This window comes from Trachemys scripta, chromosome 9 (assembly GCF_013100865.1).
Source record: "Trachemys scripta elegans isolate TJP31775 chromosome 9, CAS_Tse_1.0, whole genome shotgun sequence".
NCBI lineage: Eukaryota > Metazoa > Chordata > Testudines > Emydidae > Trachemys > Trachemys scripta.
In genome coordinates, this window is record NC_048306.1 from 21,963,473 (window position 1) to 21,990,574 (window position 27,102).

Genomic DNA, 27,102 nt, shown 5'->3' on the forward strand with positions numbered 1-27,102 from the left:
CTCATCTTGGTATCCTGGCGTTTCAGGGCAGGGGAAAGCAAGTCACAAAGTTCCATGAAAGTGCCCTTACGCATGCGAAAGTTTCGCAGCCACTGGGAATCGTCCCATACCTGCAGCACGATGCGGTCCCACCAGTCTGTGCTTGTTTCCCGGGCCCAGAATCGGCGTTCCACAGTATCAACCTGCCCCAGTAACACCATGATTTCCACATTGCTGGGGCCTGTGCCTTGTGAGAGGTCTATGGCCATGTCAATTTCCTCATCACTCTCGTCGCCGCGCTGCAATCGCCTCCTCGCCTGGTCCGGGTTTCGCCTTGGCATGTTCTGGCTCTGCATGTACTCCAGGACAATGCGCGTGGTGTTCATAGTGCTCATAATTGCCGCGGTGATCTGAGCGGGCTCCATGATCCCAGTGCTAGCTATGGCGCCTGGTCAGAAAAAAGGCGCGAAAGTAGTATCTGATGGACCAGGAGAAGGAGGGCGGGAGGGAGGGAGGGCCGAGTGATGACATGGCGTACAGGTACAGGAACAGGGAGAAACACAAACAACTGTCACACAGAATGGTCCCCCCAAAGATTAAACTGGAAACCCTGGGCTTAGCAGGCCGTTGATTTCACGGAGGAAGGGGAAGCAAATGAACACAGAACAAATCTATTTTTTACATCTTAAGGTGGCAGCCGACGCTGCAGCATGAGTGACAGCCATACCAGTATGACGATGACGGATACCAATCATAATATGCCATCATCTGCCAAAAGGCAAGGGGCTGCTGCTGTGTAGCAATGCAGCCCCACGTCTGCCAGCCCCACGTCCGCCAGCACCCAGCATCGCCCTCGGCCTCTTCTGGGTGCTTAGCAGACAATATTGGGCAATTGGCAGAAAATAGTATATTATGACTGGTAACCGTCATCATCGAAACAGTAGCATGTCTGCCCAGGTGGCCATGATTGACAGCCATACCAGTACGACGACGACGGGTACCAGTCATAATATACCATCGCCTGCAAGGGGCTGGTGCAATGCAGCACTACGGCTGCCAGCCCCACGGCTATCACTCATGCTACACCGTCTACCGCCAAAAGGCAGTTAGCAGCTGCTGCTGTGTAGCAATGCAGTCCCACGTCTGCCGGCACCCAGAGGACATATGGTGACGGTGAGCTCAGCTGAGCTGAGCGGGCTCCATGCTTGCCGTGGTATGTTGTCTGCACAGGTAACCCAGGTAAAAAGGCGCGAATCTATTGTCTGCCGTTGCTGTGACGAGGGGGGAGGGGCCTGACGACATGTACCCAGAACCGCCCGCGACACTGTTTTGCATCATCCGGGCATTGGGATCTCAACCCAGAATTCAAAGAAAAGGCGCGAACCGCTTCTCGGCTCGAGCTGTGGTGCAAACGTAGTATCTGACGGCCTAGGGGAAGGAGGGAGGGGGGCCGAGTGACGACATGGCGTACAGGCACAGGGAATTAAAATAAAGAACGGTGGCTGTGCATCAGGGAGAGACACAAACAACTGTCACAGACTGGTCCCCCCCAAAGATTAAACTGAAAACCCTGTTGACGGAGGGAGGGGGAAGCAAATGAATACAGAGAAAATCTATTTTTTACATCTTAAGACGACGGTGCAGCGTGACTGATAGCCCTCGGCATCTTTCTGGGTGCTTGGCAGCAAATACTGGGCGGTGTATGACGATGGTCTTCAGGCCTATTGCACGAGCTGCTGCTCAGGGAAGACTCTGCTAACGTGCGATGACCCGACTTGTAATAGGCCGGCTAACAGTCATAATACACCATTTACTGCCAAAAGGCAAGCCCCACGGCTGCCAGCACCCAGATCGCCGATGAAGGCTACCAGTCTACTGCACCGTCTACCGCCAAAAGGCAGTTAGCAGCTGCTGCTGTGTAGCAATGCAGTCCCACGTCTGCCGGCACCCAGAGGACATATGGTGATGGTGAGCTCAGCTGTGCTGAGCGGGCTCCATGTTGTCTGCACAGGTAACCCAGGTAACCCAGATAAAAAGGCGCGAATCTATTGTCTGCCGTTGCTGTGACGGGGGAGGGAGGGGCCTGACGACATGTACCCAGAACCGCCCGCGACACTGTTTTGCATCATCCGGGCATTGGGATCTCAACCCAGAATTCCAAGGGGCGGCAGAGACTGCGGGAACTGTGGGATAGCTGTGGGATAGCTACCCATAGTGCAATGCTCCGGAAGTCGACGCTAGCCTCGTACTGTGGACGAGGTCTGCCGACTAGAGCACCTAGAGCATTTTATTGTGTGGACATACACAATCGGCTGTATACAACCGATTTCAATAAAACCGGCTTCTATAAATTCGAACTAATTTCGTAGTGTAGACATACCCTAGATGGTCCTACATATTAGGAGCAAAGTGTCTCACTTTCTGCACTGAGCTGTAACTGCTCCCCTTTTCTAGCCCCTTTCACTCAGCTTTGTTTTCTGTGCCAGGCTGTTTTACTAACCCTCCATGTCAAATTTAAAGACTGAACCTCATTGGTCTCCTACTTACACTTAGAGTAAATCTGGACTTATTCCACTGAAACAACAGAGGTATTCCAGTGTAAAGACAGAGTCAGTAAGAGGACAATCCAAACTCGAATTCCTCTGATGCTTCTAGAATTGGATCAGGTAGTGTAGTGAACTTCCCTGAGGTGAGATTCCAATTGCACTGAGATATCACTTTAATAATCACGGTGCTCGCGTGTTTAGATTTCTCCTAAGTATGGCATTGTGATCAAAAATAGTAATCAAACGCTTGTCATAGCACCGTGGTGAATGGTAGTGATTTGGCCCATTCTTGCCTCATACTAATTTCTGTATAAGCGTGACTGAGAATAATCCTAGTATAATGTAATGCTAGCACCACCCTAGCATGGCTTTGGAAAATCAACCATCAGTTCCCACTGCACCACTGACGAGTAACTATCATTAATACTTATATATTGCTTTATATTTCTAAAGAGCAATGCAAACATTAGTTCATTAATGTTCCCCTGTCAAGAAGATCAGAACCATTATCCCCATTTTACAGATGGGAAATTTAGGCATAGAGAGGTGTAGCAACTTGACCAAGGTCATCCCCTGAATTGGTGCAACTATAGGATTCAAACCCAGAAAATGCCGATGTTTCATGATATGCTCAGACCATTACACCAGGTTGCCTACAAACCAGCCTGTGAATAACTGATCGTGTTTCTTGAGAGCAAACCTCACTGCTGGGGTTCTGGCGTGTTTCCCCACCCTCGGCCCCCAATCAAGTTCCTTTCCCCTAGGAATTACTGAGAGTTTGTAAACATCTGATTTGGCATTTATACTATTGGAGCTTCAAAGCAGAGGAATAATAATTGAAAAAATTAGCTGACTCTCTTTCTTAATCGCTGACAAGGCAGGAGGCACTTACCGTAGTTACACAGATGGCAGCCTGTAAAAGTGCAATCTACTCTATACCATTCCTCCACCGCCATTAGGAAGAAATGGGCAATAAAGCTATCCCTGGCTTCCACACTTTCCGTGCTTAAATCATCATTTAAACAAAAATAATCAGCTTTCACCCACAGTCATCGCACCCTAGTACCTGTGACACCACAGCTAGTTCCTTTTGTCGTGTATGCGGAGGCTGTGGCATCACTGTGGTAACCATTGGTGGATGTTTGTTTTTCCATGGTGACCACTGGTCAGTGCAACAAAATGACACCCATACAGCTGTCACCCTACACCCCTTGTAGTTCAGTTGAAATTCATGATGTCTTCTTCAAATGGTGCCAGCCACAAGACATACACGCACACACACACACACTATCATCTGAGATGTGAGGAAAAATCCTGTTCTTCCCTTGACTCAAGTCCATCATGCCAACCTGACAGCAGCACTAAATTAAACAGGCGGGTCTTTAAGCCTCCTGAACAGGAGTGAGGAACGGATACAGTGGCATCCTCTGAATCCCCTGGCATGGCTGTTGTAAGTTCTCACAGTTGTGACTTTTCCCTGTAAATGGGACCTGTCAGTTTGCATTCTTCATACATCAGAGCCCTGCTCGAGCCAGCAACACTGAGCTGGGTGACTGGGACAGAATCTGTGTCTGAATGTAAAGAAACAACATCAGGTTCAATTAACATCATTACAGACAGGCTTTTTATGCTCTTTTGTCCCCCTGTTCTGACGGACTAGAAGCATGTACTGACAATCTGGAGTGTAAAGCACTCAGCTGCTCAGAGCCAAGGGTTGGAAATGCAGCAAGACAGCAGGCCAGGAAGGCAATGTCTCCAGACCAACACCGCTATATCACATCCATTGGCCAGCCCTTCACAGACTATCCCCTATCTCTTCTGCCCTTCAGGAGAGTATTTTACATTAATTCCCCAATTAAGGAAGAAAAATCTAGCCATGGGAATATAGTAAAAAAAAGTTGCCTTTATTATCATTATGGAACAAAGTCTAGCTCTTCCCTGTATCAGCTGCCATAGAACTGAGGATTTTGATCTATGTAGTAGGTACTTTTTCAGACTGCGCTTTGCTGTATTGTGCTAAATCTCGTCAACTATTCTCTTTCAGCTTGGACAGCGAGTGAATTTACTGCTGCTGAAAGTGAGGGACTAAAATCAGACTAGCTAAAGCCATGAACAGTGCAAGCCAGGACTGTTAACCTTATCCTCACCCTGCTCTATCAGTACACCTTGTTCCTGGCCTGAAGCTCCTCTGCTATTCGGCTGAGGGCCCCACACAATGCTGCCAATGCTATCCCAGCCCCAATGCCTGTCAATAGCTTTGCCATTGCACACCAGTCCTGTGCTGTGGCACTCTGGGCTTGTCCAGCCTCGGGCCGATTGTGGGCACAGACTGCTAACTGTGCCACAAGACAGAAATAAGGAGAATATGAGACCACCAAATCCATTTTTACTTGGAAGGCAGATCTCCACAGGGAAAAGGCCAATGCACAAATCCAGTGCACTTGTCCTCCTTCACCACTGCAAAACACACTGAACAGAAACCAGTACTTAAGCCATTGCACTGGTTTCCATTTGCTCCACACACTATTACATTATTTTCTCAGTGTACATGTATAACTCCCATTGGTGTCAGCAGGTGTTACGTTCATCCATCAAGGAGAGAACATGTCTTCCCCCCTTTGACTTTAGGAAGAGTAATAATAGTTTGCGGATATAGAAGAGCAGCGTATGGCCCTTATAGGAACTTAAATGGTCTGGAGCCATAGGCATTCCTCATACCCTGCTCCCTTATCCTCCAACCTGCACAGCATGTTCAATAAAAGCAGAAATGCTGCTTTTCCATCTTCCAGTCATGTAAAACCAAAGTCCGGAAGGGTTACAGCATTTACCTGACAAGTATAAACATTCTGGGCCACAGCTCCTGAAGGCTGAAATCCTACCCTTCATAACAGGGGCCACCGTGGTGCTCAGCTCACGTTGGCTACAAGAACCATCCTGCAAGCACAGGGCAAGATGAAGTTATTAAACTTTATTTTCATTTATATGGATGTTTTATTTTGATTTTTTAAAAATAATTTCTCCCTCCACAGCGAAACATTCCAGCTAGCACAGGCCAACAGTTTCAAACCTGGCGGCCAAAATTCAGGCACCTAAATCCTTAGTTAGGCACCTGTGATGCAGCTTCATTGGTATCCCAAAAGCCTAGAATCTAGCGATTATAAGCGCTCGAGAGGTACACGGCCAAATCTCAGGTTTTTAGCAATGACAAATAAATACAAAAAAAGAAAACCAGGTATAATTCATGGCTCCAACTGCATTTCCACATTAGACCCCTTTCTGCAGAGCCTGCCCGTCTGTCTCACACCAGAATCTGCCTCCCCTCTGGGAAATCTCTTATTTTATATCTCAGAGGGTTAGGGTGACCGGACGTCCCGACTTTATAGGGACAGTCCCGATTTTTGGGTCTTTTTCTTATATAGGCTCCTATTACCGTCTACCCCTGTCCCGATTTTTCACATTTGCTGTCTGGTCACCCTACAGAGGGTGTTCCCAGCCTGCCCTGCTCTCAAAGAATAACTTCCTTTCACAGCACCTATGTAAAAGTGTCTCAGTTTTCAGAGGGACTGAAGTCAGTGCTCAATGCCTCTGAAAGTCAGACCTCCTATTTAACTGCTCAAATGCGGATTTGGGCGCCTACAATTATTCACTTATTTTAGCTACTTACAAGGCACCCATCACCATAGCATCTCACACATCTGCTGCATATTTATCCTCACAGCACCCCTGCAAGGTACAGATTATCCCCCCTCTGTAAAGATGAGGGACCAAGAGACTTGCCCAAAATCACACCAGAGGGCTGGGGCAAAGGAAAGTCATCCAATGAATGTCTTGCCGTAGCACACACCTGTGTGTTCCCCCACCTGTGAAGCAGTACAGACCAGAGGCAGATTAGCCTAATCACAGCTTTTAACAAGGCTGTTCCTTTACGTGGTTTTTGGTGGTTTGCACTCTGCTATTTTCTGAAACAGGTTTTCGCTATAGCAGGCAAAATTCAAGTTAAATAAAGTTTCGCTTTTTCCAGCAGTCAGGACGTGCTGCCCGGAGGGATTATGGAATGGCCATCACTGGAGAGATTCAAGGCTAGAACTACATACTCATTTATTAGGGGGTATTTAAGCAGCCAAGACCTAATTTGCTGCTGGCGTAACTCCACTGATTTCAATTACCTGAATGTTAGGAACTTAAGAATTGTCAGCCTGGATCAGACCAATGGTCCATCTGGTCTACATGCTGTCTCTTGCCATGGTCAAAACTAGATACTTCAGAAGGAGGAGCAAGAATCCCAATAAAGGACAGTTATGGAATAACCTGCCCATGGGAAAGGTTTCTTCCTAACGGTCTCAGGTAGAGGTTGGCTTATGCCCTTAAGCATGATGATTTATGTTCCTTCTCTCTGCATTTTCCTATCTAATGACAGGTTTCAGAGTAGCAGCCGTGTTAGTCTGTATCCGCAAAAAGAACAGGAGTACTTGTGGCACCCTAGAAACTAACAAATTTATTTGAGCATAAGCTTTCATGGGCTACAGCCCACTTCTTCGGATGTTCCATTCTATGCATCCGATGAAGTGGGTTTTAGCCCACAAAAGCTTATGCTCAAATAAATTTGTTAGTCTCTAAGGTGCCACAAGTACTCCTGTTCTTTTTTCCTATCTAATTCAGAGAGTGATGCTACATACATTTCTAATTATTTTTAGAATCACGCTAGGCTCTTGGCCTTAATAATATCATGGGGCTATGGGTTTCATAGGTTAATTATGCATTGTGTCAAAAGCACAGAGGGATGGCCGAGATGGCCCACTGGAGGTTCCATACAATCTATTGGCTTTACAGTATCAATGCACCAACCAGCATGAAACATGTAAATGAACTGAAGATTCAAAGTCAAACGCATTAAACAACAGGAAGAAAACTTGGCTGCTGCTTTAAGGGATCTATCTTTTCCATGATCATTTTGTTTACAGGCACTATATTGCTTTGCACAGTTCTTTACATTAGATCTGGGGAAACTATTCTTAGTGAACAACTTATCTGAGGAATTCAGCCCTTTTTTCTATTTGAAAATTATCTGCACAGTTGGATTTTTATTAGTTTATTTTATTCTTCCTTTCATTTCTTTCATGTTCCCCTCTTCTCTGCTCCGCACATCTGCCACCCCACTCCTAGCAGACAAAGAAGTGCTCACCTTGAAAACTGCTGGCTGGCTGTCAGACCACCAGTGATGAAGTCGCACTCATGAAAGAATAAATAGCTGGAACAATGAGACTACGAAAAGGCCACGAGATTCTGGTAATGCTGCTGCCATATAGAGTAATTAGGCAACAAAGCAACAGCATCACCATGTTGCCAAACACACAACTGCAGAGCTCTCTAAACAAGTGGAGGATTGTAATCCAAACAGTCTCCATAGTCCTGCAACATCTAGGTCCAGATCCATCTACCTACATTGACTTCCAAAGTATTCACATCACCTGAGCTTCTGGTTCAAACCACAGTTCTACTCTGAATCGTGCTATGCAACAGTGGCATCTTCTTACTCCAAGTTGCATATTCAGTCACATCTCTTGATTTTAATGACTTTACTTTCTCCTGCGTTTTCCGTCTGTTAGCACCGCAGAGGCAATCCAGTCCTGGGAGAGTGAGTGAGATTCTATTCTAGCTAGAACATCATTAACAGAATTGTTAACCAAGGTGCAACTGAAGAACCCAGCTTGAGTTTCAGCTCCCAGGCTGAGCTCACCGGGGTGGCATACAATTTAACGAAAATCTTCCTTTTACTCAGAAACTGAGCAAATTTGATCTGAAGTCGTTAATACACAGCCACAGAGGCTTACAATGCCACATGTGCAGGGTCACTTTGCCAGGGCAGAGACACACTTTAAAGGGACACTCATCAGTTAGGATCCACACTTCGGTTTTGTAAACGAATTAAAGGGGAATGTTACAAAACTCTATAGGAATCAAAGTGTTTTCGAGGTTTGTCTTTATTTCAATTAAAACATTTTGGGTTTGGATCTAAAACCTTCCCCTGAAGTGCTAGAAATCCAAATACAACAGCATCTTCTCAGTGAGTGAAAGGAAAACTGACAAAACCAAAATGAAACTGCTTAGTCTAGGATCCTGCCCAAACTGAGTGAAGCGCAAGCAATAGACAAAACAGCATCAAGCTAAAAAGGAACTTCAGTAATAGAACTGGTCAGGAATTTTTCAACAAAGTGTTTTTTGTGGAAACATTATAGGTTTTGAGCAAACTTTTATTAGGAAGGTTTCTCAGGTCTAGGGGAGAGCCAGAGGCCCCAGAATAGTCAATAGCCCTCTGTTTAGGTTACTCATCTTGGATGTCAGAGACCCAAGTTTAAGTCCCTGTTCTGAATGAGGGCTATTGACTATTAAGAACATACATAAGAACAGCCATACTGAGTCAGACCAAAGTATCTAGCCCAGTATTCTGTCTTCCGACAGTGGCCAATGCCAGGTGCTTCAGAGGGAATGAACAGAACAGGCAATCATCAAGTGATCCATTCCCTGTTGCTCATTCCCAGCTTCTGGCAAACAGAGGCTAGGGACACCATCCTGCCCATCCTGACTAATTCTGGGGTGGGTCAGTGTCTCGTGTTTTTTCATTAAAATTTTTGAAAGTTGTCATTTTCATTTCAATGTAGAACAAAAACAAATTTCAAAACCTTAAAATTTTTCACAGGACAGAATTCTTGTTTTCTGGGCAGCCCTATTGTGTGTGCTAATTTATTGCCGTTTAATAACCCACAGTGTAACATAGGCAAGGAATGTTAAAAAGCACGTGGCCTGATTATCGTCCCATGTACAGCAGTGTAAATCAGGAGTAACTCCACTGACATCACAGGAGTTGCATCAGTGTAAAACCAATAGGAGGGAAAGGACAGTTAGGCTCAGGGCTTTTAACCTGATACTGTCCCTTAAGCATTTTGGGGACAGCAGATGTAGATATTTCCATCTAAACATGTATGAATCACTTGACTCCTGTCCAACACCATTCTCCTAAAAGACAGAAATCCACACAAATGACAATAGAGCTGATGAAAGGTCACTGAAGTTGCACATCAAATGTCTATCAAGTACATTGGATGTTTCAAAATTCTAACCCAGTTTGCTGAGCATTCCACCTATGAAAACTGCACACCACTGCATTAGTTCTGCATTATATCTACTTGTGCCTTTAGAGTGTAGGTGTTTGGATCTACTCTACCTGTAAAGCACTGGGTACACATATGGTACCACAATCAAAGCCAAAACATTGGTATTCATTTTCAGAATGGGATCCAGAATGGAATCTGAGATCATGGCATCGTTCTTCATCCTGTTTTATGCCAGTGGGAAAAACCTGCTAATGTACAATATTGGGAAGAAGCAGAAAACATGGGACTTGATCCGGGGAAGTGACGAGCACCTTCAATTCCCTTGCAGCCTGATCCAGCATCCACTAAAGTCAGTTGAAAGTCTAACACTGACTTAATGGGAGTTGGATCAAACCCACAGGGCATTTGGTACCTAGCAAAGATTTATGGGCTTCCATTTTAATTTATCCCAATGCAGAATGCACTGGGGGCCCCATAATTATTTGTTCTGGCAAACAAACAGTAGGTAATTCATGAGAAAATGCTTGAAAATAACCAGTCGACTAATCGACCAAAAAATCACATGTTGGCTTTGGAGAAACCTTAAACGGATGTGACCCAGTTTATTTTTTCCACCTGATTTCACATTTCTTTGGAATAAATTGATGTTTTTATGAAATAGATCAAAGACAAAAACACTTCATTGCTACCCTTTAGAAGCAGGCTTGGAAGGATTAGATTTTTATTGGTGATTGTCAGATTTCACCATACACACACACACCAATGAAAAAATGTTTCCATTGACAATAATTGAAATTTACAGAGCGGCAAAGTAAGAAAAATGCTGCTTGAGAACGGACTACAGTTTGACTTAAGGATATTTACTTTGTACACTTTGACATTTGATGTTGACCACCCCATCATTCCACATGACTGTGAAAATTTAAATAAAGAAAAATCTTTACAAAATACTTAAAAATAAGCATCAATATTATCATCAAATATTTTTTAATAAAAATTAAATTCTGCCAAGCCTATTTAGATGCCATTTTTCCTATTTAAATACAGTGCAACTTATTGGTATACAGCATCATTCATACAAAGTATTTCAAGACCCCATTCCAAGACTGGACTACAGCAATTCCCACGCAGGCAGAGGGGGAAACAAGGGATGCTACCAGTAGTGGGGAAGAGAACAGGACAGAAATTTAGATGTGACAAAGAAACAAGTATGTTATTCTTCCAGACCTGTGATAGTGAGGGGTGTGTGGAAAAAGCTAGTATCTGGGAAAAGGAAGAAAGGGAAGTGAGTGGGAGTAAGCACTGCAGTGAAATGGATAATGGAAGGAAGCAGCAATGGGATGGGAAGGAAAGTGTTACAGTCTGATGGGGATGGAAGGTGAGTGTCAGTTGGTTGCAGCAAACGGAAGACTTTTGAGGGCGAAAGAAAGAGAGTCTTGAGAATTGTTGTTCCAAAGAGCTCCCCTGGGATTAGCAGAGCACCCTTGAGAAACCAGGCTCTTATGTGAAAGGCCCTTATCAAATGTGCTTGTGACTTGGGGAGTAATAACAGGAAGAAATTGTTTTGGCAGTACTTACTCTGTGTCATGTGAACTCAACCAGCGCTGCTGTGTAAAATCTCCTTGGAAAGACTGGCACATGCATAGCTACCCTTCTCCCCTGCCCTGGAAGAATTATTCAGATTCCCTGTAGGGCCTGTTCTACACACACAGATGCACTGGTTCAACTCCAGGTGCGATTTTAGATGGAGCACCTTCGTGTGGGGACACTCTTATATCCGTTTAGATGCGGCTTCTGTCAGTTTAGCTCATGTTGGTAAATTTCAAAGTGTAAACTTAACCAGCATAAACCAGTTTTAAGCTGATATGAGAGTACCCACACATAGGAGTTGCACTAATTTAACTAAACCAATTTCAGTGCTATTTCTGTGTGTTGACAAGCCCTAAGTAGCAAATTCACGTCCAACACAGATCAGGTCTTTGGAAGCTTTCGCTACTGGGTGCTAAAGGCAGCAGCCCCTTTCCACATGATTCATCTGTGCAAAGCTGGGAAGGGCCTGGTTGCCTGTGGCTTTCAAAGTGCAGCGAGAACACCGATTTTGGATGCAGGGTTTGAGAAAGCCCTGGGAAATTCCACATTTAATGCTGCCTTGGCATGACACCAACTGAACAATGTCATGCATGTAGCTTTCACACAGAATCATTACACCTGCCCTGGTTGTCTGGTGCTTTCCTTAGTTTTGGACACCAGCCAAAAAATAAAAATCCCGCAAGAAAGGGTCTTGAGTGAGCCTGGGAAATCAGCACAGAGACCAAGACCCAGTTCCTGCAGAGAGGAACACAGCACCAGACCCACAGTGAAGACATCAAACTCTTCTGCTTTTGCCAGTGCGTAGGTAGGCAATGCCTTGAAAGCAACATAGGGGGCTGCTGACCACATGAGTCATTTTGATGAGGGAGAACATTTGGCATTTGTACGGTACAGGTTTGGAAACAGAGTGCTGCAAACTTCAAATCCAGAGAGTCTTTCTATTCATAACCAACAATTAGAGCCTGAATCCTGGGAATTTATATAAACCCTTTCAAGAGAGGATTTCAAAGCATTTTGCTGTCTTTAATTTAGCTCCACAACACCCTGCAATGTGAATACTAGCCCCATTTTACAGACAGAGAAACTGAAGCACAGACAGTTAATGGGCCTTCAAGCTAATACAGTAAGGCAGCGGCAGAGCTGAAAGTGAAACCCAGGAGTCAAGTGCTTTATGCTAACGGTCTGTAGAACCAGAGCGGGATATGTCCTACAGATCCGCAGCATGGATCCAAGTGGCAAATTTTGCCCTGGCAATCCAGGGTACATTCTCTCCCATTTTATGACATAACTAAAGTAGGTGGCTTTCTGCTCAAGCCACATGACTCAGGTAATTCCATAGGTGCTCATGTGACTCTTGTCCTCGCCATCAGTCTGGTTTGACTGCCCTGCGTGTCAGGCTCGAGCAGGACCACGCAAAGCTGCAAGAGCCACAGGATTCCAATGCGAGACCATAAACCAACTCCAGTTTGGCTCCAAATACTCATGAGCCTTGGGGACTCTCCCAAGGAACCTGAGCAACCCCCGTTTGTACTGAAAACTGAACCCAGTGAGTCGCAGGAGGCTGGGGTTTCACTGGGAACATTCATGTGCGGATCTGCTTTAAACTGTCTACGAAACCTGAATCAAAGCCCCAGATCCAAACACCTTGGAAGCTTCTAGGTTGTTCAGAACTGCACCCAAATGTGGGCCCATCTCAAGTTTAAAGTACTTGACAAGTGTCCCTTTACAACGCCAAAATATTTTTAGGTGCCAGCAAAACCTGAACCCTCGTCTCAAAAACCTGCCCCAGACAATAGACTTGTTGTAAGAATGGGCTCCAACAACTAGAATTTCCTGTACAACAGAGCAGAAGAAACATGTCACCGTGGAAAATTACTAACACAAGAAAGGCAGCAATGCACCAGGGCAGGGCGACCCCTCCCAGGCTCTTGGGGACATCAGTTCTACAGCCGTGGAAGTTAAAGAGCAGAGAGGCTTTGCGTTGAAGCCTAGCCCAGCAAAACTGCTCTGGCTGATAGAAAGAGACACTATTCAGTCTGGAAACGGGTGTGGATAATTAATTACCACACTGAGTAGTTTGGAACATCTGGATATGGGTTTCTCTCACGGATATTCCACTACCTTTCACAATCCTTGTGAAAACATTATGTTGGGGCTTCCGGGGGGTAGGGGAGGAGGGGGGAGAGCAGCTTTTTATTCCATTAGAGCAGCCCATAATTTTGATTCCTCTATAGTTTCCCTGTCTCTGCCAATGGACATTTCAATCAGAATACTTGGGGCCAGATCCTGATCTCAGCTGTTTGGTGTAAATCTGGGGTGACTCCATTGATTTCACCAGCGTAACTGAGATCAGAATCCAGGCCCCTACTGCACGGCAAGGATGCCCAACATACTACCCTCATTTTTAACAATAGAATAATCCCTCGACAATACAGGTCCAGGCATGTAATCAGGGCCAGATTTACACCTTACGTGCCCCTAGGCACAGTATCTTCAGCACCCCCCTGCCTACAGCTGACCTTCATGTTGCACACAGTTTGAGAGAGGTAAGGTGCCCCTAGATTGCCAGTGCCCTTAGGAAAGTGCCTACTGGGCCTAATTGGAAATCTGGCCCTGCATGTAATGTGCCAAATCAGATGCAAATGGTTGATGGTTGTTTTAATCTGAGCCTAGCTCTTCAGCACTAGAAACCCCAAAACGCATCAGCATATTGAACTCCTACATGATAACTGGAATATGGAACTGACTATAAGCAGAAAAGGGGAGCTGAGCAAGCCAAGGGAAGGGGAAATAGCAAACAAATAGCTTCAATGGTGACAAGTACATTAGATTTTTAAAGTTCTTTCGAGTTGATTAATGTAGGGGGTCATTAATGACACAGGGAAGGACTTTATTTTAAAACGATGATTTTGATCTTGCCAATGTCCTGCTCAGAGCCCTGTGTTATGAAGAGCTCTCCCATCCAACCGCATTATTCTAATTAGAAAAAATCTGGTATAAGGGGCTTGGAGCTGTGAACATAGTGTGGTGCAATTCTGGACTCCACGGCTGTCACCCTCTACTGTGCCAGTGGAACTCTGGACCTCAACACCACCTCGAAACGTGACATTAATGAGAACCTTTCTCACTGCCTCCTGCCATGCCCTTGTAGTATGGGCCAAATCCTTACTCACAGAGGCATCCCTATCCATCTCTCTCAGATTTTATATGCTGCCTGCCGTGGTGGTGTCTGAATCCCACTGAGTGAATGAGATGAAAATTAAGACAGTCAGAAGCCTCACATGCATCCCACACCTATTCCCACCTCCTGCAGAAAAACTCCCTTTTCTTGATGGTCCCTGCCAGGCCTTTATTACAGTATGGTTGTTTTCATAATTCTGGCTCTCCTGAGCATGACTATCCAAGGTAATGTACATCCACACTTCCGACTCTGCCTCAGAGTCATCTGATGTTTTGTGCTCTTACCTGTACGTAGAATCACCCCACACACGCTCACACCTCTCTACCTGCCATTCTGCATTCAGGGATTGATCAGGATGTTCCGGATAGAGTTCGCAGCCAAATGCTTTGAAGCCTCCTCTTAGGTGTGGCCTTATAATGCAAAGAGTCAGAGAAAGAAAAGACCCCTCAGGTCAGCCAGACCATTACCTCATCTCTCTAGCTATCCAGCCAGCCATCTTTTTTTCTAGATGGCCTATTCCTGAAGTATCCAAATACTGACTCTCTCCCAATGCAGAGGGAGCTTTCTATTCTATTAATGCCTTTCTGGCTCCGCTTACAATATCTTACAGTAAATGTTTGTGCCTTTCATTTTTCCAAAATCAAGCTGAGGTATTGACGTATTTCCTCCCCTCTCCCCGCCCGACAGAGGGGCAGAAACCATGTGACACACAGTATTGTTGTAGTACAATTGTTGGTGTTCCCTCACCAATGTCGGTTAAGAGGCATTCATTTGTCTACAAGTACCCAGGCTAGATTCTTTGATGCTCAGTTACAGGCAGCATCAGAGGGTTCTGCTCTTTTATCATGTTAATCACTTCCTGAGCAGTCGCTCTCCACAGACTTGCAGAAACACCAAGAGGAACGTGGCTAGACAATCGGCTCCAAGACCCGAACTTGGCTTATCATCACCCCGCATCGTCGCAGAAGCCTTCTACGTTCAGTTCAGAATTCCTGGACCCAGCCCAGCTGGCCAGTTTCAGTCACTTACTGAAAGATCCAGCAACTGACTTGCACATGCCTAGAAATCTTGAGTGTTTTCAAACCAGATCAAGCCTGGCTGCTCCCAATTTATACTGATATGTTAGGAGAAAAAAAAAAACTTTCAAAAAACAGAGAGATTGATCACTGAGAAGCCATGTTGTCTAAGTGGTTTGAATAGGAGAAATAGGTTTTAAGCAGAGCTCTGCCACTAATTCACTGAGCAACCTGAGCCACCTACTTCGGGAAACTGAGGCAGAAAGCAGCTATCAGTGAACAGAGGATAATGATACCCATCTCTGGGCAGTGCTTTGATCAGAGCTACATAATTGCCAATTACTACCTAAGGGCGTGAGGTTCAGTCCTGTAGGATAGTGATGTCGTTTCTAACAGTGCTAGGGAGACTCTAGACTCTGGATTGAGTCGTCCACAGCCAGCTAATACAGGTGCTAACCTATGTCTATGCTAGGTGCAAACTCATGTTCAAAAAAACCTCTACCTAGTTCCCTAGTCTAAACAGGGCCTCTGTGTTTGGACCAGGAATAAAGGAGTGAGGAGACAAACATGGTTCTTAACAGGGAGGGTGTGTGGCTGGGACGAACTTGCTGGCTGATACCCCAAATCTGAGAAACGCAAACAGACAATGGGTTCCCATTGCCTGTGCTCCGGGGACTCCTGTGCTACTCTCAGTCTCAGGAGGTTCGTGCACGGGGTAAGCTAGCCCCAACCACATTCTTAACGGGGAGGGACTTTGCAGCTCTCACTGATCCTTTGGGGTTCATGTGGGCTTCAGGCTTGATAAAAGGAGCTACCCAGCAGCAGCCTGGTCTGCGTGGCAGTCAGCTCCAGACTCTATGGCAGGGATAGGCAACCTATGGCACGTGTGCCGAAGGCGGCACGCAAGCTGATTTTCAGTGGCATTCACGCTACCCGGCTCCTGGCCACCAGTCCGGGGGGATCTGCATTTAAATTTAATTTTAAAGGAAGCTTCTTAAACATTTTAAAAACCTTGTTTACTTTACATACAATAGTTTAGTTATATATTATAGACTTATAGAAAGAGACCTTCTAAAAAACGTTAAAATGTATTACTGGCACGTGAAACCTTAAATTAGAGTGAATAAACGAAGACTCGGCACACCACTTCTGAAAGGTTGCCGACCTCTGCTCTATGGCCTCACAGCAGACCCTGACCCCTTCCCATACAAGAAACGACCAAGGCTTCCTCTTAAAGAAGCAGTACATAATACAATACCAGCACTACAATATGTGTGTTTGTGTGTTCCTGCTATTTAATTACACACCGTTTCGGCAAGTCCATCACTACCCAATTTGATAAAGACCTGATCCTGCAGCTCTTCCTCATGTGAGCAGACCCATATTCATGTAAATGCGCCCACAAAAATGTGCATGCCCCTACCACTCCCACAGATCCACACGTCGGTTAGACCCGTCTTTGACCCCAAAAGTCAAATGAATCAGAAATCCTACAGAGCAAAACTAAAAGTCAACAGCATTTAAAAACTGAAACGCAGCTGATGGTGTGCCACTCAAGTTCAAATCCCAGACCGGGTCTCTCGCTGCTTGAGTTGGCAGGGATCTGGTGAGTGGAGGGTTAAATGACACAACTCAGATGAGTAAGGGCAACATGACTAGCCTTATATAGGTCAATCCCAAGCCAAAGTCTAGTGGTACCCTATTGTAACACCATGCAAAGGATCGGTGTTTGAGTCTAATCTTCGATCCCTTCCTTATCTGGGCTAGAAGGAGCTGGAAGAATTACAAGAACACGGTGTTCATCCCTGAAGGCCCAGTGTGATCCCCTCTAGTCTACATTCAGAGCAGTACTGATGATGGGAGTCATGTCCAGCCCTCACTGGGGGCCGGGAGGTTCACCACAATGGAGGCTCCAGAGTAGGAAGGAAATTGGGGCTGGTGGAAGGATTTCAAAGGACAAATCCCACAAAGGAGCTACAACCTTGATGCCATTTGCCGAATGCCACTGGAGTGTTTTATTAACCTGTCATTTCTGGTGTGGATCAGGAGGAGCAAAGGCAGAGGTTCACGGGATGCAGCTGAAAGAGAGGAATTTTTGCATGAACTGGCAGGAGATCTGTACAGACTGTGTGCGTAGCTTGCACCATCTCCTCTTTTTATGGGATAACAGGAAGAAAAAAATGATCCGCGAAAACATTGTAGCAGTACATGAAGATATGAGAACCAAGCCTAGGTCAAAGCAGTCGTTCACCAGCAGACATCTAGGAAATGTGTTTTAAATGGCATCATAAAAAATAAATAATGCCACTCAGCTCCTCTTTCATCTTAACAGACAGAGGAGGAACAATAGAGAGTGACAAGGGTGGTAGCTGGAGTCTGTTGTATCCACTGGGCAGCGCCTTCCGATCAGAAAGCTCCAGAGACCACCCCCCTGGACAATGACTTGAGCTCTGAGCAGGATTGTTCCCCACCCCAAACGTGAAAAGTAATTTTGTTATACAGCTTGTGCATTTGCAGACCTTGCCCAAGCAGAAAACTACAGACATTGGTTGCAGAGAAGCATGGTGGGTTTCAGACATGGATTAATGCCCATTAATTATCAAGCTGACACCAACAAAGTTGTTTCACATGCCACGGACATGCTTTGCAATGTTTGTAAAATGTCACTTTATGGCATTAATAACTGGAGTTTATGGGTCATAAAAAAAAGAGCAAATCTGCAGTGAATCTGTCAATTAAAAGAGAATTAAAGGCCTTCTCTAACAAAATCGTGTCCAAAATGTCAGCGACAAGCAGAAAAATAAACCTCTGTTCTTCAGACCGTAATTCAGCAATAAGAATTCAAGGGCCAGGTTTTTAAAAGGAAGGTCAAAAATGCCTACACCCCTCCTACGCCCACAGATCCGTACATCCGCTAGACCCATCTTTGACCTCAAAAGTCCTGACAAATAAGACAAACCCTAAAGAGCAAAACTAAAAGTCTACAGCATTTAAAAACTGAAACACAGCTGGCAGTGTGCCACCATGTTGGAGACACGAGTTCAAATCCCAGACTGGGTCACTCACAGCTTGAGTTGGCAGGGATCTGGTGAGTGGAGGAGGTCACTGTAGAAGCAGCACGTTTAGTTCCCACGGGGCAATAACAAACATGCAGCTGGCTGACCACGAGCAGTATTAACTGAGTTCCATGTCAAGGTCATACTCTGTATCCACCCTATGCCAAGGTAAAGAAAATTAAAATGCAGTTATCCACCCCACATGCACACTTTCCATTAAGAAAAAGCAAAGAATACATGCTACCAATTTCTCAATGGCACTGGAACTTTAAAGAAGACTCTTGGAATAAGTAATTATTAAACAGTTAAATAGGAGAACTTGGGCTCTTGGAGAGAGTGGGACTGGTCAAAAAACCAATGGATCAGTGGACAGTCTTTGGTGAACATTTTCCATTTTGAATAAAGAGCCATTTTGCCACCAAAAAAACTGTTTGTTCAAAACATTTTGGCCAGCCTTGTACCATACAGGATAAAACACTATATAGGCTGAAGAAACTTATGAAGAGGAGACATGCAGACCTGAAAGAATGGTCCTGCCCTGGAAAAATAGCTAAGTCTCCCACCCACTTAGCTACATATTCCCCAGTCTATCTTGGTGGATAACATGGCCTATGTAATGCTGCCAAGACCTGTTAAACCCGACAGTGATCAGCTGAACAAGTTCAGCTTCAGTTTGCACAGCCACTGTGTGAAATCCTGGCCCCACTGAAATCAATGGCAAGAGGCCTACTGACTTCAGTGGGGCTGGAGTGTCACCCAGTGTTTTCAATTTTTCAGCACTTCATTGTGCAATTTTCATGCTTGAGACAATGCCATCTTTCTGTCTGCTTTGTTTGCGTGTGCACGCGCGCACACACTTTTTTTTTTTTCCTCCCCCTTTGGACAGCTGCACCTGCTTCTTCCTCTTTACACATCAGGCAGCTTTTCCCATCTGCTCCATAGATTCTAGAAGGGAATCTATTACATTGGCCTGAATGAGAACCATCAACAACCCCTTCATTCAAACAATGTGCATGCTACAATTACAGCAGATTGGTGCTCTTGCTGTAGTAGGACTTCAACCAAGGTCTTTCTTCCAATAAACCAGGCCTGGCACATGAGCAAAATAACCAAAAGAAATGAGCTAGGACAACATTTCTTAAAATCTATTCACCCACCAGGGGATGCACTGCATGCAAACTCGCTAATCAACAAAGCTACCGTCTTCAGCCCTGCTAGCAATAAGTAACAAAGCTAGGCTTCGGAAAGCAACAACCTCTACAAACACAGAAGCCGGGGGCCGGATTCTGCCCTAGGTTACACCCATGACATTCCACCGGTGACAATGAAGGCACAAAGATTAGGCCATGATAGAACCAGAGAAGTGTGGTCGAGAGACTTCTCTGCTCAGATAATTAATTGCTCTACCAGAATTGCTCCTCACAGTATATTCTCCATGGCCTTAACTAAAAAGATATCTATCTATTTCAAAGATGCACAGATCTCACTCCAAGGTAAATTTTCCTGACATTTGGCCTAAATTGACATATTGGGTTGAACAATATGTAGATTTTTAGCACATCCTACTACAATAAGGAGACAGGCTGGGGACAGCTCAAAGACTCCATTCTGGCCTAAATCCAGACAGTTGTCTGATTACAGGCCAAATCCTGCTCTTACAAGCATTCCCACAGATTTCAACCAGATTCCTGGTGTCAGCAGGGACTGCAGAATCAGGCCCTCAAAGAGTCTCCAATCAGACTACCCCATAGTCAGACACTGGTTAGGATATTTTCATTGAGATAAAATTGGCCCTTTTTTTCTTCTCCCATTTCCCCAGAGCCAATCGCTCAAGATATCATGGAGGGAGTGACTGGCATTCCATGAATACTTGATTTAAACAGTTACAGCAAGTTTAGACCTAGTTCACCATATCAAGCATTTAGATTTTAATAGCCTGTAATCAGCACAGCCTTTCAGACCTGTGTAACATTAATATTCGTACAGTAGACCAACCTTGTTTAAAAATAGAAGCTTTCTGATTTTCTTGCAAACAGCAGTAACTAAATCTGGGGGGTTGGGGGGGGAATCAGTCTGTCATTAGCAGAGAGAAAATGTGAAGCATCATCTTAAAAGTTAGTTATTGTATTATATTATTATTATATTTTGAAATATTATTCCTAATAAATGTTAACATATAACCTACAGCATAAGCAAAGGCGGATATCTGAACATACAATCTAACAGGAACCTATTAATCTGATCTTGTAAACATTACTCACATGAGTAAATCTGACTTGGGCAACTTTTCCTGTTGGTTTTATTGGGACTACCCACATGAGAAAGGGCTGCAGGGTTGAGACCTCAAGAAAAGGTCCAAAGCCCATGAAAGCCAATGGAAATATTCCCCTCGACTTCAATGGGCTCTGGATCAGCCCCTCAGTAAGTAAAATACAAGGCCTGAGTCTAATGCTATTTACCCCAGTAAGTCACCTCACTGAAGTCAGTAGAGTTATACAAATGTAAGCTCAGAATGAGGTCAGAATCTGGCCCAGTCTAGGAAGTATCTTTTTTCTTTAAACTCGTTATTCTCTCCCATAATTAATGTGCAAGGATTTCTTTATATTACTTTATGCTCTATGGTTTGTGGCAAATCATACATGGACTTTGCTCAGTTTGGGTCCTCTGACAATTGGAATTCAAAATACATTTGACTGTAATGCCTAGAAAGTGTATACTTTGAAAAAGACCTCTTTCTCTTGCAGGTATTTGCTCAAGAGAGTGGCATAATGTATTATGTATAATCTGTTGGAGTGCAGAGGAAATCAATTCATTTGCAAGGTTGGTTCCTTTAACGTTACAGAATTTGTGATCAATATCTGTGTACAGCCACAATAACGAGTCTGATTTCACAACCTTCACAAACCCAAGTCATTTCTTATGGGATTACTCAGGCGAGTAAAGTCTGCTGGGGTGAGTAAGGACTGTGGCATAGGGCCTATTCATGTGACTGTGTGTGGCTGTCCCGTTGATGGGTTTAAACTCCTTTTTAAGCGTCATACGATCACTTTCATATCGTCACATGTGTGCAAAGTATATTAACCATGTCCCTGAACATAGATTTCTATTGACCCCCTAATCTCTTTAAAAGGAAAAGAAGGAGAGAGAATCCGGCATGCTTAAAGCAAAAGGCAGTCGGTTCATAACCTGCCAACACCCTCACCCTTCCCCTGTCTGCCTGGAGTTCAGGAGAAAAGCCACTGCGCTTCGCACACTGCAAACTCACCCCCCAGCCCAGCACGGCACGGACCTGGCTCTGACCCCAGTGCAGCTGGGCAGATCCTTGTTCCTTTCAAGACCAGGACAGTCCTGGGTGAGCCAGACCTCCCTGGAGGTCCCCCGGGGCTGGATTGGGCCCGCTGAGGATTGGGATGTGCTGGGTTGAGGGTCTGATCCGGAGCCCACTGCAGCTAGGGAAGGGGGAAAGGAAAGTCGAGAAGGGACCACTGCCTGTTTACCCCGCTTTGCATTAGCCAAGCGCCGGAAATCAAAGCGTCCGGAGAGAGTCCACGGGCTGCGCTCATTCATTTGCAAAGAGACCCGAACAAGGAGAAGAAGTTGTGCGAGTCTGTCACGTTCAGGGCTCGGCCGTTTACAGGCGAGGAGAAAGAGAAAGGGAGGAATTACCTTGTCGCTGGCAGAGCTCTCCCGCACACTGCCCCGGCAGGACCAGGAGAGGTTGTTGTCAAACACACAGGGACCGCGGCTGGCGCCTGGCGGCTTCTCATCCCACAACAACAGCCGCACGAGTTCCTTCCAATAGCCGCCTTCCAGCCTCCTTGCTGGTGCTCCAGGTTTCCTCTTCTCCCGAGCCTTCCTGCCCTCTGATCCCAGCCAGCCTCCCGCAAAGGTCACTTTCAGGAGTTGGACTCCACGTAGGGAAAGTTTCTTTAAACTAGAAAACAAGGAAGCAGCCTCATGGATCCACTCAGTAGTTGGCGTTTCCCAAAAGATGGCTCACACTTTTCCAGGCAGCACACACACACACACAAACAAACAAACACACACACACACTGAAGCAGATCCTTTTGCAAGCTGCAATCTGTTGGAAGATGCGGAAGGGACAGCAAAGGGAGAGGGTGGGGTCTGAAGTTCAGGTGGCTCTTACTAAAGAAAAACCAGGGCAGTCTACAGCGCACCACAATAAAAAAAACCCACTTCAGCAGTGATCCTTCTGCATGTTCAGAGGTCAAGATCCAGCTATGTCTTGTCTGTTGTGTGTGTCTCAGCCAAGCCAGGCTGCTTCCTCTACACGCAGGCTTTTGTAGCCAAGCTTCTACATGTAATACGGGGCATGTCATCTAGCTAATTACTAAACTCCTCAGAGAAAATAGCAACCTGCCGTCAAGAAAGAAACTTCCTGCCACTGAAAGGGGGGAGCCTCTCAACAGCAACAACACGGGTTTCTCTTTACCTCTTGTTTTGATCCCAAGATGCAAGGAAAAGTTTGAAGGCGACTGACTGCGCTGTTCGGGGTCAGACTCTTCTTGGTGACTTCGGAAAGCTGCAAAATATTTCCCGGTGATCAAAACAATCAAAAGAAATGCTGAGACTTCTTCATCCATTCTCTCGCTTTAAAAGGTTTTTCTATTTGGAAAAGGTCTAGCAACCACTCATGTGCAATGAGCACTGTTATACCCATCCTCTGCTTTGCATCTCCAGAGCATCATTCAAACAACCACGTCAAAGTACTTTACAAAGCTGGATCGGTGCCTTTATGCCCCATTTGTAAAATGGAGAAACTGAGTCAAGGGACGATTAAGCAACAGAGGGTCCTGTGGCACCTTTAAGACTAACAGAAGTATTGGGAGCATAAGCGTTCGTGGGTAAGAACCTCACTTCTTCAGATGCAAGACACGGGAAGATTAAATGATTCATCCACAGTATGTCAGCAGCCAAGCCAGCAATGGAGCTCAAGTCTCCTGACTCCCAGCCCATTGCTTTGACCACTACACAAAGTTCCTCTGACAGTACAGAAGTACAAGAATTACAGCTAAAAATCCAGTGAACGGTGCCAAATTCATACCCAGCACAATACATTTAAATCATTCTATTCTATTCCACAATGTACAATAGCTAAATTCAGACCTGGTGTACCCAGGCACACTTCCACTGACTTCTGTGGCGTGGCATCCACTCACACCAACATCATAATACCTCACACTAAACTCTCCCATGCAAGCAGTCCCAATGAAATCAATGGGACTGCTCTGATTTTTCACTGATTCATCAAACTGTTTTCGTTTCAAGGATTCTCCCAACTTGAAAAGTTTCAAAATTGTCAAAATATCCTGGTTCAACTTTTCCATAAGGAAACATTTCAGGTTTTTGATTCAAAATGACTTTTCATTTTGAAATGTTAATAAATGTAGACTAAAAGTTATTTAAAAGACAGATAAATTTCAAAATTGAAACAAACAAAACATATTGTTTGACCTGAGCAGATTTTTTTAAATTATTAATTATTATTATTATTATTATTATTCACAAAAAAAATCAAGATTTCAACTTTTTTCCTCATTCAGGCTGGGAAAATGTTTTGAAATCTCAAAAAATTTTGCAATATGGGAATACCATTTCTTACCCGGCTCTCATCACAAGTCTCAATTCAGCCCAATTTCTTACTGTTCATCCTACCTCTCCTATCTCCCTTGTCAGACTACACATTATTTTGTTTTTGCCAAAATAAATATTTTGCCCACAACGAGGAAAGTCTCTGTGGGTTGCATCTGAAAAGAAGAGTGGTTTCACATACTGCTTTATCTACACTCATGTTGGAGTGTGTTTGTCCTGATAAATAAGTGATCTGATGGGAAAGTGCAGAAATAACTATTTCTATTTCAAAAAACATCTCCAAGGTTTTATAAGTCCAAATAATAACAACAACAATGGGGGGAACAAAGCATTATTTAGGCAAGAGTTAGTGATTCCCATTGCTGCCTTTCTGTTTCATTTAATTGTTGTTTTAAATTATATTATTAATGTGTTTTACAGGAAGAGGCAGGTGGATGCCATAGAAATAAAATGTATTAGTGTAATTAATAAGATAATCATGATTCATGATCATCATGATAATCTGAGATTCTATGATTTGATGAAATTCTGAGTATCTCCTCAATTACTCTATAAAGCCTTTTGGATTTTCCATCCTGCTTTTTATTTTTTTTCTGATGCATTGAATTTCAAGTGTTTTATTTGGCTATTTGCTGCCCATGGCGTGCTAGGGCTCCATCCTGACCTCTTATATCATCACCGTCCCCAGCATATGAAGGATTATTCTGAGCCAAAAATTAGCCATAAATGCTACAAGTGCTTATCCATTTATCAATTTCCAGTCTTCCTTCAATATTTACAGTGCTAACCACCATTCAAACATGGCTTGATTACATTGAGGACATTACCATTCATCAGCATGGAAGACCACAACAGAGCTCAGGGAGCGTAGCTATTTAACTTTCTAACCCCAGAAACATATCAAAATCTGGGAGAGCAGGAGGTAGTTCCAGAAAAGGAGCACAGTGTTTGAAACTGTGTGTGCAGTCAACATTTCAGAGGGGTGAAAGGTGCATGATGTCACACAGAAATCATTACATTTGTTTTCAGGAATAGATGACAGCTCATTTATCATTGTGGGGAAAAATCCATTCTTGCATGACAGGTTTCAGAGTAGCAGCCGTGTTAGTCTGTATCCGCAAAAAGAGCAGGAGTACTTGTGGCACCTTAGAGACTAACAAATTTATTTGAGCATAAGCTTTCCGGGGCTACAGCCCACTTCATCGGATGCATAGAATGGAACATATAGTGAGGAGATATATATACACATACAGAGAACATGAAAAGGTGGGAGTTACCCTACCAACTCTAAGAGGCTAATTAATGGGAATGACTGACTGCAATGGGGACATGGCATGGCAGGTGCTGTACCAACTTCCTCACATACACTTCAACCCTGACTCACAAAAAACCTCCTGTTCCAGTTCTGAGGCTTCAAATGCTCTGGCACTGCACCTGTCAGGATGTGTAGCAACCGAGTTACTCCTTCCACACATCCCACCATCAGTACAGCTCTGCCAAGGAATCACACTCCCGATCTATGGCACTCCTTGTCATCCCAGTCCCAAGCCTTTCTTTCATGGAGGTCTTCAATAGACTTCACTCCTGCCTTGCATTACCTGACAACAAACGCTTCTACTCCTGGCCTCCTCTCCTCTGTAGCTCTGGCCATTGGCTTTCAGTCCTGCTGCTTCATCACAAAATTGGCCTAGCAGTTACTATCTATGGTCCCCCAATTCAGCCACTGAAGTCAATGGGACTTATGTGCATTCTTAAGTACCTTCTTTAATCAGGGCCATTAATAATAATAATAGCATTTAGCATGTAACATCTTCAAAGTACTTTACAGACATCACCTGCTTAAAATGTTTCCATTACTTCAGCAGGGATCATCTTGTCTTTCATCACATAGACCCATTCTGGAAGCGCTAACTCAGACACAATTGGCTAGGGACCAGTGTTTTCCCATTAGCTTTTGGTGCTTCCAGACAGGTGGTGCCAGCTGCAGATCACAGGAGCTCCGTCCTCTGATCACTTCTTCCTGGGGCAGTGCTCCTCCTCCCCTTTGCCAAAGCAGTCTCAGGTTGCTTCTGTGCTTCATTCTCCTTGGCAGGCTGGATTCCTGCTCCTGGCAGATGGATTCCTCCCCAAATCTTCCCACACGCTAGTACAACAACAATACGCACGGCTGGCTGATTTCTGTTGCTGGTGTTTGGAAAGGCACAGAGATGGCTCCTGGGGCTTAATGCCTTGCAAAAAGTTGCACCCTCCGCAAAATAACATTGTATGACCTCAGCCTTCATTTGCACAAACATGCAAGGGTTTAGGGCAATACTTCCCTCACCAAAAAGTGCTATAAAATGTAATAAGGGTAAAATCAATAAGGTTATTAACATGAGGCAGGGTTTGAAGGACAAGGTGGCTCAAGGGCCAGGTCCTGCTCCAACTAAAGCCAATGGCAATATTTTCATTGAATTCAATGCAAGCAGAAGCAGGATCTTAGAAAATCTAAAGTCATCTTATTTCTTTTCTTAATTATCTGCTGTGGTAACTGGGCTCCCCACCCCCACAGCATTGCTGAGCATTCTAAAACTGTCAAGATTTCACAGTTTCATTTCAGTAAAACAAACCACCACTTGGATTTGGTGCAATCTCTTTCTATACCAGTCTTCATACTGTCCCAATGACGCCACCCGTAAAATCTGTGCTGCAGAATAAATATATTAGGCCTGATTACTCTTAGTTACACTGGTATGAATTAGGTGTAATGTCATTTAATGATAATTCATTTCTCTTTTCATCAGTAGATCTCAAATCGCTTTAAAAAAAAGAGGTACCATTTTACAGGCAGGGAAACTGAGTCACAGACTGCTGAAGTGACTTGCCCAAAGTCACCCAGATAGAGGTGGGAACAGAACCCAGAGGCTTAGTCCTCTGCTCTATTCACTAGGCTACATGGCCTCTCTTAAAGCTAATAGGTTTACTTGGGTGAATAATGTAAGTGGGATTTGGCCTGATAGCTCACTGCTA

The 27,102-nt window shown here is 44.6% G+C and overlaps 1 protein-coding gene across 1 annotated transcript in view; it reads right to left on the bottom strand.

Annotated features, from left to right (window-relative positions):
- The window catches only part of LOC117882893, a 48,870-nt gene extending 26,050 nt beyond the window's left edge, over positions 1 to 22,820 (bottom strand). Inside the window, exon 1 of the mRNA XM_034781759.1 lies at positions 22,147 to 22,820. The gene's annotated coding sequence lies outside the window, so the exon portion shown is untranslated. The remainder of the gene's footprint in view (positions 1 to 22,146) is intronic.
- Between the last annotated feature and the right edge of the window lie 4,282 nt (positions 22,821 to 27,102).